This window comes from Pelodiscus sinensis, chromosome 1 (genome assembly GCF_052426305.1).
Source record: "Pelodiscus sinensis isolate ZL-2025 chromosome 1, ASM5242630v1, whole genome shotgun sequence".
Lineage (NCBI taxonomy): Eukaryota > Metazoa > Chordata > Testudines > Trionychidae > Pelodiscus > Pelodiscus sinensis.
In genome coordinates, this window is record NC_143052.1 from 236,339,936 (window position 1) to 236,355,520 (window position 15,585).

The 15,585-nt window shown below is 45.4% G+C and overlaps 1 protein-coding gene across 3 annotated transcripts in view; it reads left to right on the forward strand.

Moving 5' to 3' along the window:
• The first annotated feature begins 7,800 nt into the window (after window positions 1-7,800).
• Window positions 7,801-15,585, forward strand: part of IL36R (interleukin 36 receptor) — a 43,218-nt gene continuing 35,433 nt past the window's right edge. For 2 of the 3 annotated variants that reach the window (XR_016348416.1, XM_089775387.1), the window contains exon 1: window positions 7,801-8,635. The gene's annotated coding sequence lies outside the window, so the exon portion shown is untranslated. The remainder of the gene's footprint in view (window positions 8,636-15,585) is intronic. The other variant, XM_075917359.2, reaches the window with a different exon arrangement.

The window sequence follows — 15,585 nt, forward strand, 5'->3', positions numbered from 1 at the left end:
GTTTGTTTGGTCTTTGCATTTTTTTTAATGTTTAAGGAAGATCTACTCTGATGATTGAGTTAACTGATAAGCATATATGTACATTATCCCACTCCTGACAAAAAAAAATCAAGGTTTTTTTTCACACAGTCAACTTAGTTAACCAAATATTACAGTTTCACATGTGGCTGGACCACAGTGAGTAATTATTTTTAAAGCAGAAGTCCAGTTGGATTTTAAACCCTGTTTCTTCGAAGGCTACTGTTTTTAATTCATGATGTACACATTATAATTGCTCAACTGTTGTACTACACTTGAATTTTTATATGTAGATAGTGGTGTAGTTTGAAATCTCTGGGACTATACAAATGTCTTAGTGCACGTTGCAAAGTGGTTCAGTTAGGATTTCCTCTCATCTTTGTTTTTAAGGAAACCCCACTGGCCCCCCAAAACCTGATAATGTAGCAATAAGATTGTAACAATTTTCCTGTTGCAATATTAAATTGTCCACATTTTCCATATTGCATTTTAGGTTAGATTTAATGTGCACAATTTTGGAGTCTTGCTGCTTGACTACTAAAACTTGATTGTGTACACAGTGTGAAACAGATATTTTAAAAATCCTTGACTTCTGAATTTTATTGAATTGATGCTCAAATTTCCCTGAAAATCTATAAATTATTCAGATTTGAGTTAAATATTTTCATGTACTGATTATAGTATAATTAGTCTGACATTCTTTGCTTCAAAGCTGTCCATTAATTATTCTGCCAATATTCTGTAGAAGATGCTTTGTCGTATTATTGATATACTTTAGAAGAAATGGGTCAACATGCACCTCTTGAAAGGTTAATTAATCTTTCATTTTGACTAATATGATGATGAATTAAGCAACTACAAGTGGTGATATGGGAAACACTTGTTTTTCTTGGTTCTATGTCCAGTTCTGTCACTGGCCCACTGTGTGAATGTGGGCAAGTCACGTTACCGCTCTGTGCCTCCATTTCCCAAAGAGTAAAATGAATATACAGGCAGTCCCCGGGTTACGTACAAGATAGGGACTGTAGGTTTGTTCTTAAGTTGAATTTGTATGTAAGTCGGAACTGGTACATATTGTAGGGGAAACTCTAGCCAAACATTTCTCCAGAGCTCAGTTTTATTCTCCCACACCTCACTTCCCTCAGTCCTTTATTCTCAAGCTGAGGTGTCTGCTGAGAAAAGCCGCTCCGCGTCTCCCTGGTCTGCTGGGGGGAAGCAGCTAGTGTGGGGTTGCCTCACCCCATTTGTAAGTAGGGATCCGATGTAAGTCGGATCCATGTAAGCCAGGGACTGCCTGTAATACTTGCCTCCCTTGCAGAGTGCTTGGAGATCTACTGAAGAAAAGCACCAGATAAGCTAAGTATTCTAAATTTGAATGTGTGCGGTATCATAAGGTACATCAGCAACTCCAATGGTATATCTTGTCCCTATTAAAGTTATATTGAATTTATTTTTCTTTGTACTGTCCAGTAGATTAATGCATAACTTCCAGTTTTGGAAAGCTTTCAAAATTTGGTAAAAATACATGACAACATGGAAGACTGAACTTGTTGGCAGGTCATGTCTCCTAATCTACTCAAGTACTGCACTCTTTTGGCTCCTGTTTTTCTGTGCCTTTGGTCTCCTCCCACTCAAATTCCAGTGCTTTTCAACACCACACTTTATTCCTGGAACAGTGTCCTTGTTAGCCTGTCAGACTGCCCCATTTTTCCAATCCCTTCTATAAGGCAGCTGGTACAGTGACAGGTGTGTAGGAATTTTCATTCGCTCTCTTTGAGGGTGTCTAGCTTTTGAATCTGAAAATAAAGAAGTCCAGTCTGACTCCCAAACTCTCTGTTCCTTTGAAGGCTAGTGGCTTTATTTTTTCCCATTTGTCTGCTGTTGCCCTTTTACTTTCTCCATGAGTCATGGGGATTTCCTAGGCCCTTCTCAATCTACTATAGCTTATTCTCCTACCAAAGTAAACACCACTGCCAGGGGCTACCATCCTACAGTAAAATTGTGTACCTATCACACACTGGTCTGACAACTTCCTACTGTGTCTTTTTTCAAGGACTTGTGATGAAACTACTATAAACAATGTCCAATGTAAAACTCCCCTAAAGCTATGTCTACACTGCACTTTCATTGATAAAACTTGTGTTGGTCAGGAGTGTAATATAGCAGGTTTCTGGGGCAGCCCTGAGAGGGTGAATTGCTTAAAAATAGGGCTACTTACAGCCCAAGACCGAGGGTCCTTCGCTATAAGGCACACCAACCCAGTCACAAAGAACACTTCTGTTTGCCACACTGGCCAGTAAGAAGTCACATAAACAATCCCTAGACAAACCAGCTTCTCCTGTGCTACAACCAGTACTACACCTTATGCAGCTCAGAGGTTATGAAACCCAATCTCACCAAACAGGCTTTTCTGATCCTAAAGGACCTGCCACATTCCCAGGTAAACTTATACCTCAGACCTTACCCCAGATAAACTGCTGTGCCAATTCTTTAGAACGTAAAAGGTTTATTAATAAAAGAAAAAGGTTGAGAGTAAAATTGTTAAAGGAAACAAATTACAAGTACCAATGCAAAGTTTCTGGTGTAGGTTTGTAGCAGAGATGGATTAATCTGCTGTTTTATAAGTCTCTGGAATACATCCTTTGTTAGGATGGGTCATCAGTCTTCCAGGCTCAATTCATAGCAAACGTGCTCCTGAAGACCAGGAACAGGTAACAGGAGAGTTTGGAGAGGGAGTTCTCCAGGTAAAAGAGGAGTAAAAACGGGACCCTTGTGGTAAGTGGCTGTCTGGAGTGTGTGTTTGTGTGTGGGGGAGTTATTTGCAGTGTGCTGAGCTTGTGTTTGTCTGTTTGGTTTGTTTGTTTGAAGGAGCTTCTAAAAGGTTTGAAATCTAGAAGCCTCTGTTAATTGGCTGAGCCTCAGTCAGGGGGAGGGGCTACCAGAGCTATATAAGCCTGTGACTCAGGGACCAGGGAGAGCGAGACCAGGAACAGGTAACAGGAGAGTTTGGAGAGGGAGGTTAGAGGGGGACTTTAGAGGGCACTAGTGACTTGTGTCCTTCTTTAAAACCTAACTTAGAATAATCTATACTCCAGAAGTTTAAAAAGAATCCCAGTTTGTACTTAAACTTATTCATTACAAACATGGAGACAGAAGCCCAGCAGCAGAGTGGGGGCTATCCTGTTTATTGCGTCGAGTGTAACATGTATGATTACCTGCCCTGTGGGCGGGTGGCGTATGTGTGCACCCGTTGCAAGGAGCTCCTGACCCTCAGAGACCGAGTTCGTGCTTTGGAGGACAGGGTGGCTGAACTGGAGGAGCTAAGGGAGTTAGAGAGCTATGTTGATGAGACTTTCCGGGACACTGTAGTACTGTCCCACCTCCAGTCTGAGAGCCCCAGTGTTCTTAAGGAGGATGAAAGTCTCAAGGGAACAGAGCATTTAACGGGAGCAGAGGGAAACCGTCCCGTAGTTGGGACCCTCCTCCCAGAGGATGTTGCGGTATCCTCTTGCACTGAGGATACCTCTGATGGGGAGGGAATGCCAGCTAGGAAGAGGCAGGTGTTAGTAGTGGGTGATTCGATCGTTAGAAACATAGATAGTTGGGTTTGTGATGACTGGGAGAACCGTATGGTCACTTGCCTGCCTGGTGCGAAGGTTGCGGATCTCTTGAGGCATCTAGATAGACTTATGTGTAGTCCTGGGGAGGAGCCGGTGGTCGTGGTACATGTAGGTACCAATGACGTAGGGAAGGGTAGGAGAGATGTCCTGGAGGCCAAATTTAGGCTGCTAAGAAAGAGACTGACATCCAGGACCTCTATGGTGGCATTCTCGGAAATGCTTCCAGTTCCACGCGCAGGGCCAGGTAGGCAGGCAGAGCTTCAGAGTCTCAATGCGTGGATGAGTTGATGGTGTAGGGAAGAGGGGTTTAGATTTATTAGGAACTGGGGACACTTTTGGGAGAGGGGGAGCCTATACAGGAAGGATGGGCTCCACCTAAACCAGGGTGGAACCAGACTGCTGGCACTAAACATTAATAAGGCCGTAGAGCAGTTTTTAAACTAAGAGATGGGGGAAAGCCGATTGGTGCGGAGATGCACGTAAATCGGAGAGAGACTTCTCTTAGAGGAGAATCTGTTGATAGAAATTCTCTAAGCTGTAGTCAGAAAGAGAGGAGGGGAGAGGGCAAACCATTGGCCAGAGCTGACAAACAACCGCACACAAAGGAATCCAATGCATCAGGGAAGGGCAGACAAATAACCAGTGGCAAATTTTTAAAGTGCTTGTACACAAATGCTAGGAGTCTGACTAATAAGATGGGTGAACTAGAGTACCTCGTATTAAATGAGGAGATAGACATAATAGGCATTACTGAAACCTGGTGGAATGAGGAAAATCTGTGGGACACAATCATACCGGGATATAAAATATATAGAAAGGATAGAGCAGGCCGGGTGGGTGGCGGAGTGGCACTGTATGTGAAAGATAATGTAGAATCAAATGAAATAAAAATATTAAGTGAATCAACTTGTTCCATAGAATCGCTATGGATAGAAATTCCATGCTCCAATAATAAGAAATTAGCAGTAGGGATATATTACCGACCACCTGACCAGGACAGCAATACTGACATAGAAATGCTGAAGGAGATTAGAGAGGCTACCAAAATAGAGAACTCTATAATAATGGGGGATTTTAATTACCCCCATATTGACTGGATACATGTCACCTCATGGAGATAAAATTTCTCAATGGCTTAAATAACTGCTTCTTGGAGCAGCTAGTGCAGGAACCCACAAGAGGAAAGGCAATTCTTGATTTAGTCCTGAGTGGAGTGCAGGATCAGGTCCAGGATATAACCGTTACAGGACCGCTTGGGAATAGTGACCATAATATAATAACATTCAACATTCCTGTGGTGGGAAGAACACCTCAGCAGTCCAGTACCCTGGCATTTAATTTCAAAAAGGGGAATTACGCAAAAATGAGGAGGTTAGTTAAACAGAAATTAAAAGGCACAGTGACTAGAGCCAAATCCCTGAAAGCTGCATGGAAACTTTTTAAAGACACCATAATAGAGGTCCAACTTAAATGTATACCCCAAATTAAAAAACATAGCAAGAGACCTAAAAAAGAGTCACCGTGGCTTAACCACCATGTAAAAGAAGCAGTGAGGGACAAAAAGGTATATTTTAAGAAGTGGAAGTCCAATCCTAGTGAGATAAATAGAAAGGAACATAAACACTGTCAAATCAAGTGTAAACATGTAATAAGAAAAGCAAAAAAAGATTTTGAGGAACAGCTAGCCAAAAACTCAAAAAGAAATAACAAAATGTTTTTTAAGTACATTAGAAGCAGGAAGCGTGCTAAAAAGCCTGTGGGTCCCCTAGATGATCGAGCTATAAAAGGAGCAATCAAGGACGATAAAGCCATTGCGGAGAAACTAAATGATTTCTTTGCTTCAGTCTTCACGGCTGAGGACGTTGGGGAGATTCCTGAATCTGCACCGTCCTTTGTGGTTGATGAATCTGAGGAACTGAACCGGATTGAAGTGTCATTAGAGGAGGTTTTGGAACAAATAGAAAAACTTAATGTTAACAAATCTCCGGGACTGGATGGCATTCATCCAAGGGTTCTAAAAGAACTCAAATGGGAAATTGCTGAGCTATTATCTGTGGTTTGTAACCTATCCTTTAAATCGGCTTCCGTACCTAATGACTGGAAGGTAGCCAACATGACACCAATATTTAAAAAGGGCTCTAGAGGCGATCCTGGCAATTACAGACCGGTAAGTCTAACTTCAGTACCGGGCAAATTAGTCGAAACAATAGTAAAGAATAAAATTGTGAAGCATGTAGAAGAACATAATTTGTTGGACAAAAGTCAACATGGCTTCTGTAAAGGGAAATCCTGTTTTACTAATCTATTAGAGTTCTTTGAAGGGGTTAACAAACATGCGGACAAGGGGGATCCAGTAGATATAGTATACTTGGATTTTCAGAAAGCCTTTGACAAGGTCCCTCACCAAAGGCTCTTGTGTAAATTACATGGCCATGGGATAAGAGGGAAGGTCCTTTCTTGGATTGAGAACTGGTTAAAAGACAGGAAACAAAGGGTAGGAATAAATGGTAAATTTTCATATTGGAGAGGGGTAACTAGTGGTGTACCCCAAAGGTCAGTCCTGGGACCAATCATTTTCAACTTATTCATAAATGATCTGGAGAAAGGGGTAAGCAGTGAGGTACAGTAAATTTCCGATAATCCGGCACCTTTGGGACCCAGAGGGTGCCGGATTATCAGATTTGCCGGACTATCAGAAGGGGGGGCTATGAGGGGCCTAGGGTGGGGTGGGGGGGATGCCGCCCCAAACCCTCGTAGCCCCCCTTTCCAATAGTCCGGCTCTGCCTCAGGCGTCCCTGATTCAGCCGCTGCTGATCAGTTTCAGCAGCGGCTGAATCGGGGACGCCTGCAGCTGGAGTGCTGCGGGGTTGGTCTGGTAGCGCCGTCCCTTGGCGCGGCGAGACCAGCCTGGCAGCACCCCAGCTGCTCTTGGGGACGCCTGAGGCAGAGCAGCTGGGGGGCTGCCGGGTTGGTCCCGCAGCGCCGCTCCTCGGCACTGTGGGACCAACCCGGCAGGCCCCCCCAGCTGCTCTGCCCCAGGCGCTCCCCAAGTCAGCCGCTGCTGATACTGATCAGCGGCTGACTCCAGGAAGCCCAGGCCAGAGCTGCTCTGCCCCGGGCTTCCTGATTCAGCCGCTGGTCAGTTTTAGCAGCGGCTGAATCAGGGAACCTGGGGGCAGAGCGGCTCCAATGGTCCGGCTGCCCAGAGCACTTCCGGGTTCCTGATGGTGCCGGACCATCAGGAGTACTGGACCATCAGATGCCGGACCATTGGAGTTTTACTGTAGTAAAGTTTGCAGATGATACCAAACTGTTTAGGATAGTCAAGACAGAAGCAGACTGTGAGGGACTCCAAGAAGATCTCACCAAACTGAGTGATTGGGCAACAAAATGGCAAATGAAATTTAATGTGGATAAGTGTAAAGTAATGCACATTGGGAAAAATAACCCCAACTATGCGTACAGTATGATGGGGGCTAATTTGGCTATGACAAATCAGGAAAGAGATCTTGGAGTTATCGTGGACAGTTCTCTGAAAACTTCCACGCAGTGTGCAGCGGCGGTCAAAAAGGCAAATAGGATGCTAGAAATTATTAGGAAAGGGATAGAAAATAAGACCCAGAATATCTTACTGCCCCTGTATAAAACTATGATATGCCCACATCTTGAATACTGTGTACAGATGTGGTCTCCTCACCTCAAAAAAGATATTTTGGCCTTGGAAAGGGTTCAGAAAAGGGCAACTAAAATGATTAGGGGTTTGAAATGGGTCCCATATGAGGAGAGGCTAAAGAGACTGGGACTTTTCAGTTTAGAAAAGAGGAGACTGAGGGGGGATATGATAGAGGTCTATAAAATCATGAGTGGTGTGGAGAGGGCTGATAAAGAAAAGTTATTAGTTCCCATAATAGAAGAACTAGAGGACACCAAACGAAATTAATGGGTAGCAGGGTTAAAACTAATAAAAGGAAGTTCTTCACATAGCGTGTTGTCAACCTGTGGAACTCCTTGCCAGAGGAGGCTGTGAAGGCTAGGACTATAATAGAGTTTAAAGAGAAGCTGGATAAATTCATGGAGGTTAGGTCCATAAAAGGCTATTAGCCAGGGAATAAAATGGTGTCCTTGGCCTCTGTTTGTCAGAGGCTGGAGAAGGATGGCAGGAGACAAATCGCTTGATCATTGTCTTCGGTCCACCCTCTCTGGGGCACTTGGTGCTGGCCACTGTCGGTAGACAGGATACTGGGCTAGATGGATCTTTGGTCTGACGCAGTACGGCCGTTCTTATATTTTTATGTTCCTGAAGTGATCATCTGGATTCAAGACAGCTTCCTTTTCCAGCTCTAGTTATGTACTCCAGGGCTCTCCCTAGGTGGGTATGGGGGCTTGAGATAACCTCCCCATCCACTTTAGGCCCCACTTCTTGTCACTGCTCCACCCCTTTTCTCAGGCCTCCACCACCACTCCACTCCTGCCATGGCTCGTCCTGCTCTGCCACCTTCTCACGTGTGATGCAGCTGGAAGCTGGGGGAGCAGACCAGGTTGGGGCTGGCTTGCTCCACTTTCTTGTAAGCTTTATCGAAAGGAAACATTTTTTCCCCCACGAGCCAAACTACTTATGATCGGTTCTTCCCGATGAAGCGTGTTCGTGCCAGTGCGCGACCTGCCAGCAGCTCTTCACGGCAAGACACGTGTGCGGAGATGCCACGTTGGTATTGAACAAGACCCTACGTCAGTCTGTCTGCCCGGGCTTGTTTGTTTTCTTCTGCTGCGCGGGCGTGAGGCGCGGTGAGGGGCGGCCCCTTGCCCCGGCTGAATTCCCCCATCGCGGCGATGTCAAGGGCTTTGCATTTCACAGACGAGCGATTTCACCGTAGGGAGCCTCAGCGCGGCGCCAGCCGGAGAGAGGCGGCCCCTCTGCTGGGCGGAGGCAGCAGCGCTACAAGGAGCCACCGCCCCGGCCGCGCCCGCTTCTCTCTGCAGGCCCGGGCGCGCAGCAGGTAGGAGCGGGCCGGGCCATGGGGGCAGCAGGAATTGAGGGGGCGGGATCCCGGCCCGGCTTGCTCCGAGCGCGCTGGAGGCTGTGACGCCGCCGGGCTGTGGGCCAAGCCTCCAGCACCAGTCTCAGTGGCGGGGCCCGGGCGCCTCCCCAACCTCCCAGCAGGGCGCTCGGCTTCCACCTCCCCGGCCGTCTTGCATCCCCACGCCCCGCCGCGTGGCCGGAGCGCGCCTGGGCTGGCCGGTGTCGCCCCAGCCAAGCAGAAGCGAGGGACCGGCGCTCTGCCGTCTCCCCCTCACAGGTAAAAGCTTCTGCCTCCCGCCCTAGAGCTGGAGACGCAGCCTGAAGCCTGACCTGGGAGCTGCAGCCGCTCGCGTGCCCTTAAATAAGGAACTGAGGCGCAGTGCCTGTTGGAGGGAGACGCTGCTGTGACAGGGGAAAGCGGGGTCTGAGCTAGCGAGGCTACGCCCTGCTGCTCTGCAGGGGGCCTCACAAGGCACAGGTGCACTTCAGTGAGTTCCCTAGGAGGGGTGGGTAACTTACAACTCGGAGGATGCTTTTCCTCCCGTCTCTGTGTTGTAGCTCTGCACGCACAAGGTGGGGTCTTTCCTTATTGCAAGCATAAGTGCAGGAGGGATGTGGGTGTGCGCGCGCGGGCAGGTGTGCTAGGAAGGCCACCCGGAGTAACAGGGAGGGGGTATGAGGGACCCCATTTAGCAATTACAATTTTGCAGGGAGGAGGAGCAGTGCACCTCCTGGGTGCTCCCACGAGTTGCCTATGTAGGGTCAGGAGATAGAGGTTTGAGGGGGTGCTGCAGGATCCTGGCTGCCTCCCCTCACTGGAGGGGCTTTGCTCCTGGCCACAGCTGGGGTTGTGTGTGAAGACCAGGGGCAAGAGGGGTGGCAGCAAACCCACTCTTAAAAATGTTCCTGCACCACTGCTTGCAAGATCACCAACAATAAAGGTTCTGTTGGCCACATTTTGCTCTTAGCTGGTGTTCATACTTCCCGTTGTCTGTAGTGGGTTTTCATTAGAGCTGTCAATTGACATGTGTTAGCACCTGTGATTAACTCAGTCCAGGATTAACACCTTAAATTTTTAACTTTAAATTTTAAATTTAAAGTGCTTTTGCGGAAAAGTGTCCGTGCCAATCTAGACGCTCTGTTCCAAAAAATGCTTTTAACGGAAAACTTTTCCGTTAAAAGCATTTCTGGAAAATCATGCCAATCTAGACGCAGCCCCTATGTATCAGAATCTGAAGAATTGAACTCCTTTCTGTATGTACAGAGATCTTTTAACTGGAGAGGTTAACATGTCCATGGTTATGCCTGGGCTCATTGGTTAATGTGCGCAGTTACATACAGACACCCCCCTCCACCTCTGCTGCTGCCTCTGTATCAGAGGTTGCAGCATGAAGGTGGGGGCAAGCTCTGCTAATTAGGCAGCATTTGAATCTCTCCTGGGTGGCTGCCATGTGCTCATCTTACAGGGAACACAGCTGTAGAGTAATCTCTTTGACATCAAAGGGGCTACAGACTGTTTTTAAAGTTGAGCAAATATGTATCTTTATGGAACTGGGGTCTTATTAAATATTTATCGTTGGGTTTTGTATTGTGAAAAATTTGGCTATGTAATGAAAGAGCTATTTATAAGTTAATGCTTCATTTTCTCTGCTTAAAAATAAGGTTGATAAACACAGTACTACAATGTATACATTTTAAATGCTAGTACAGTACTGAAACAAAATACAGGACTATGTAGCACTTTAAAGACTAACAAGATGGTTTATTAGATGATGAGCTTTCGTGGGCCAGACCCACTTCCTCAGATCAAATAATGGAAGAAAATAGTCACAACCATATATACCAAAGGATACAATTTAAAAAAAATGAACACACATGAAAAGGACAAATCACATTACAGAACAGAAGGGGGATGTGGGGGGGGGGGGGGGGGAGAAGGAAGGTGAATGCCAGTGAGTTAATGATATTAGAGGTGGGGAAGGGGAAATGTCTGTGAGTTAATAGTATTAGAGGTGATAATTGGGGAAGCTATCTTTATAATGGGTAAGATAGTTGGAGTCTTTGTTAATTCCCCTGCGGAGAGTGTCGAATTTTAGCATGAATACCAGTTCAGAGGATTCCCTTTCAAGTGCAGATTTGAATGTCTTCTGAAGTAGGATGCAGGTTAGCAGGTCATTGAGACAGTGTCCTTTCTGGTTGAAATGACAAGCAACTGTTTTTTCTTTGTGATCCTGTCTAATGTCTGTTTTGTGGGCATTGATTCTTTGGCGAAGTGTCTGAGACGTTTGTCCAATGTACATAGCAGATGGACACTTTCGGCACATGATAGCATAGATTATATTTCTGGAGGCGCAGGAATATGTATTCTTGATCTTATAACTCACTTGGTTAGGCCCAGACTAACACGGCTACATCTCTATCACTATAGTACAGTACTTCTAATTTCTCACTCAATTGAAGTTTTATACTTTCACGCAATATGTGTTTTGAAACGCTGGTGCTCTGGGTTTACGGTTGAACATATATTAACTGTTCTTCATGTATGCATTTCCAATGTAAAAATACCTTAGAAAATAGACAAAAGACAGTGAACAATTTCTTGACATCTTTACATCAACCTTGCCTTCCTATTTACATCCCCATATACCATTCATAGGAAGTGGCCAGAAAAATTCCAAAAAAGATTGACATATTGTTGGAAAAGGACATTATTTTCATTACTTACTCAACTCTAGGATTAAATTGGCTAATCAATGTCCTGCTCAAATTTCAACTTTTCTTACACAGTCTCTCAGCATACAGTTTCCTGTGTTTCAATAAAAGTTATTCTTTACTTCTTTTTTTTTTAATGGCCTATATTGTGGCTACAAAATTATTGCAATTTTCAGTTTACAGATAATAACAGTGATAGTGGCTGCAGTGAGCAATATACACATGTGGAATGGAATAAACACACACACTATATAGACTATGACATACTTCGAGAATATTAGAAATGTAGAGAGTTGGGTTTGTGGTGTTTGGGAGAACTGCATGGGGAATTATAGGCTGGTTATGAAGGTTGAGGACCACTTACCATCTAGTCAGACATCTGTGCAGTGCTGGGGTGGACCAGATGGTCAGGATACAAGTAGATATAAATGGCATAGAGAAGGTAGGAGAGAGGTCCTGGTGGCCAAATTTAGGCTGCTAGGTAAGAGATTAAAGATCAGGACCTCCGTGGTAGAATTCTCTGAAATGCTTCTGATTCCACACCCAGGACAGTTAGGTTAATTTTCAGAGTATCAATGTGTAGTAGAAATAATGGTGTATGGAGGAGGGATTTATGTTTATTAGGATCTGGGAAATCTTTCTGGGGAAAGAGAAGCCTATAGAAAAAGGATGGGTTCCACCCAAACCAAAATGTAATCAGATAGCTGGCATATAAAATTAAAAAGCCCATAGAGGAGTTTTTAAATTAAGGGCTGTGGGAAAAGCAAGAGGTGCAAAGGAGCACACAATTTAGACTGAGACATCCTTTAGGGGATACTGTGTCCTAGTAAAGAGGGTAGGATAGAAATTTATTGAGTAGGAACTAAGAAGAAACAGTCAAATGAAAGAGTCCCATTCAGTTATATCGCATGAAGCCAGACAACTAAGTATTGACTAATGTAGGGGTGGGCAAAAAAGTAGCAGCCAAATAAAAAAGCAGCAGCCTGTTAGGGTTAGTCCCTGGCAAGCTGCTACTGCTATAAAAATTCTTATTTAATAGCAGGCACTCAAGTTCAGTCACTTAGTATTTAGACTTCTACTATTTGTGTGCAAGCACCTTTGTGTTAGTCCAGGGGTGGGCAAATACTGGCCTGTGGGCTGGATCTGGTCCCCCATAATTAGTCCCTGGGTGGCCCTTCTCTCTATATTTATCTGAGCCTCTGCAGGTATTGGGTGATCTCTGCTCTGATACAGAGGCAGCAGTGCGGGGTGACACTGCTTGGGGCTGGTGGTCTGAGCTCCCGGACACAGTGCAAGCTGGAACTGAGCCGGGCTCCCTGCCTGCCTGGCTGCCTAATATACTTTAAATTCAGAGCTACAGCGGGGATAGGTCCTGGCCCCGGTGCGAGCCAGGACTGAGCTGGGCTGTTGGCCAGCCTTATAAAAAATTTACTGGCAGGGGTAGGAGTGGAGGAATGCATGTGGTCTATAGCATTAATCTATAAGCTTTTGCTTATCGGTTAATCGACTACAGTATTACATCCCTATTTAGGATGCAGAGAGAAAAGTTCTAGACACCATTAATGACTTTTCTTGGGGAAACTAATGCTGGAACCCTCAAGGAAGAGGCAATTTTTATTTAGTACTAAGTGGAACACAAAATGTCATCCAATAGGTGAATGTAGAGGAACTGCTCAGTAATAGCGTTGATGATGTAATTAAATTTAACATTCTGGTAGGAGGAAAGTACCAAGGTGACTCACCAAACTCTTATTTAACTTCAGAATGGAGAATTACTCAAAAATGAGGAAGATAGTTACAAATTTAACAGGAGCATTCGCAAGAGTGAAATGCTAGCAAGCTACTTGGAAGCTTTTAAAAAAACATAATAGAGGCTCGAATGAAATATATATCCCAAATAAAAAAAAATCAGAACTGTAAGAAGACCAAAAAATGCCACCATGGCTAAACAGAAGAGTAAAAGAAGTGATCAGAGGTAAAAAGTTGGATGTCAAACTCTATTGAAAATAGAAAGAAACATAAAATATGGCATTTCAAGTGGAAAACTATAATTAGCCAGTTCAAAATGAATTTGAAGAGCAACTAGCAAAAGACAGACAAACTAACAGCAATTTTTACAAGTATTTCAGAAGTAGGAAGCCTGCCAAACAATCAGTGGGGCCACTGTCTGATCCTGGTGCTAATGGTATAAGTACAGAATGACAGAAGATTAGGGTTGGGATGGATCTTAAGAGGCATCTAGGACTGCTCCGTGCTCGATGGAGGATCAATTCCAACTAAGTCATCCCAGGCAGAGCTTTGTCAAGCTGGCATATACCTCCCTAGATAACCCATTCCAGTGCTTCCCCTCTGTCCTAGTGACATTTTTTTACCTAATCTCCAATCTAGATTTCCCCCCACTGAAACTTGAGACCATTGCTCCTTGTTCCATTATTTGCTACCACTGACCATAGTGTAACTCCATCCTCTTTTTGGAACCCCTCTTCAGGTGGTAGAAGGCTGCCGTCAAATTCCTCCTTACTCTTCTCTACTACAGACTAAATGAGCCCGGTTCCCTCAGCCTCTCCTCATAAATCATGTGATGTGCCCCAAGGAATCAAGGACGATGAAGTGTTTCAGAGAAACGAGATGAATTCTTTTTGTTGATCTTTACTGTAGACTCAGATCTGAGGAAAATTCCAACTAAGCAGTTCTTTTTCATCGATAAATCTGAGGCACTGCCTCAGACTGAGGTGTCAAAAAAAGAGGTTTTGGATCAAATTGATAAATAAAACAGTAATAAATGAGGCCCTACTTCATTTACAATATTGTAGAAATTGCAGATCATATATATAGTAGCCCAGTGTCTGAGAGTCTGTAACGCTGAAATGCTGGATGTTCCCTCTGGGCTGCACTGTTGCCTGAAATGCTGGCTGTTCTCTCTGGGCGTTGCTATTGCCTGAAATGCTGGCTATTCCCTCTGGGCGGCCCGTGCTGCATGGGGAGTGCGGGGCCCAAATGGCCACTTGCGCTGCTTGCTCCCCCGTGGCAGCTCGGCCGAGCAGCGCAGAAGTCAGCCGAGTGCCACAGTGGGAGGCAAAGGGGCGCGGGGTGGTGACGTGCATCATGACAAGGGCTCCAGGCCCCGTTCCCTGGCCGTGAACGTCACTGCCCTGCTCCCCTTCACCTCCCACTGTGGCGCTCGGCTGACTTCTGCGCTGCTCAGCTGGGCCGCCACGTGGGAGCAAGTGGCGCAAGTGACCATTTGGGCTCCATAGTCCCCATGCAGCATGGGGAGTGCGGAGCCCAAATGGCTGTTTGGGCTCCGCGGTCCCCCGAGTAAGAGGCAGGAGGGGAAGGAGAAGAAAAAAGAGAGAGACGGAAAGAGGCAGGAGGCGGAGGAGAGCTGAGAGAGAGGGGGAGGCAGTAGAAGGAGGAGAGAAAGAGAGATGGAGTGAGAGACTGGAGGCTCAGGAGAGAAGACCGACGTGGAGGAGAGACCTGAAAATCCCGTCTTATGATGGGCTAATTGGCTAGTTCTTCAATATTAGGCTTCCACTGCAATTTTGATTTTAATTAGCTTACTTTGCACAGTCCACAATTTTGTACAGATGTTGAAGTTTGCCTCAAATACTTTTTCCCTCCATTATACTTCTCACCTTTCCTATGGTAGCTTTGGCAATACAGTACACTCTTGATAGGTATGTAATAGTATAGTTGATTAACCGTTAAGCAAAACCTTATTGATTAATGCTATAGACTACACACATCCCCACCACCTCATTGCCAGTAAATATTTTAGCAGGCTGGCCAGCAGCCCAGCTCAGTCCCGGCTTGCATTGGGTCCTGGACCTACCGCCGCTGCAGCTCTGCATTTAAAGTGTATTAGGAGCAAGGTGGGCAGGCAGCCCAGCTCAGTTCTGGCTCGTGCCGGGTCCAGGAGCTCAAATCCTTCCCCCCTGGACAGGGGTGCCCAGGGACTATAGAATAGTCGACTACCTGATAAGAATTCATGAGGTTAATCAGCTATTCAGTTAACTGATATTTAACATCTCTAATTTTTGATGTAATGCCCTTTGCAATAGTGAGCCCTGAGCTATATTGGACAGCACTCCTGGATCCCACCTGGAGTGGATGGGCAGAGGTAGCTTCTCTTGCTTTGGAGACAAGCAAGTACTATATTTGTTCAACTTGTCACATGCATTGCAACTTTAACAGACACCTCTGATCTTGCTA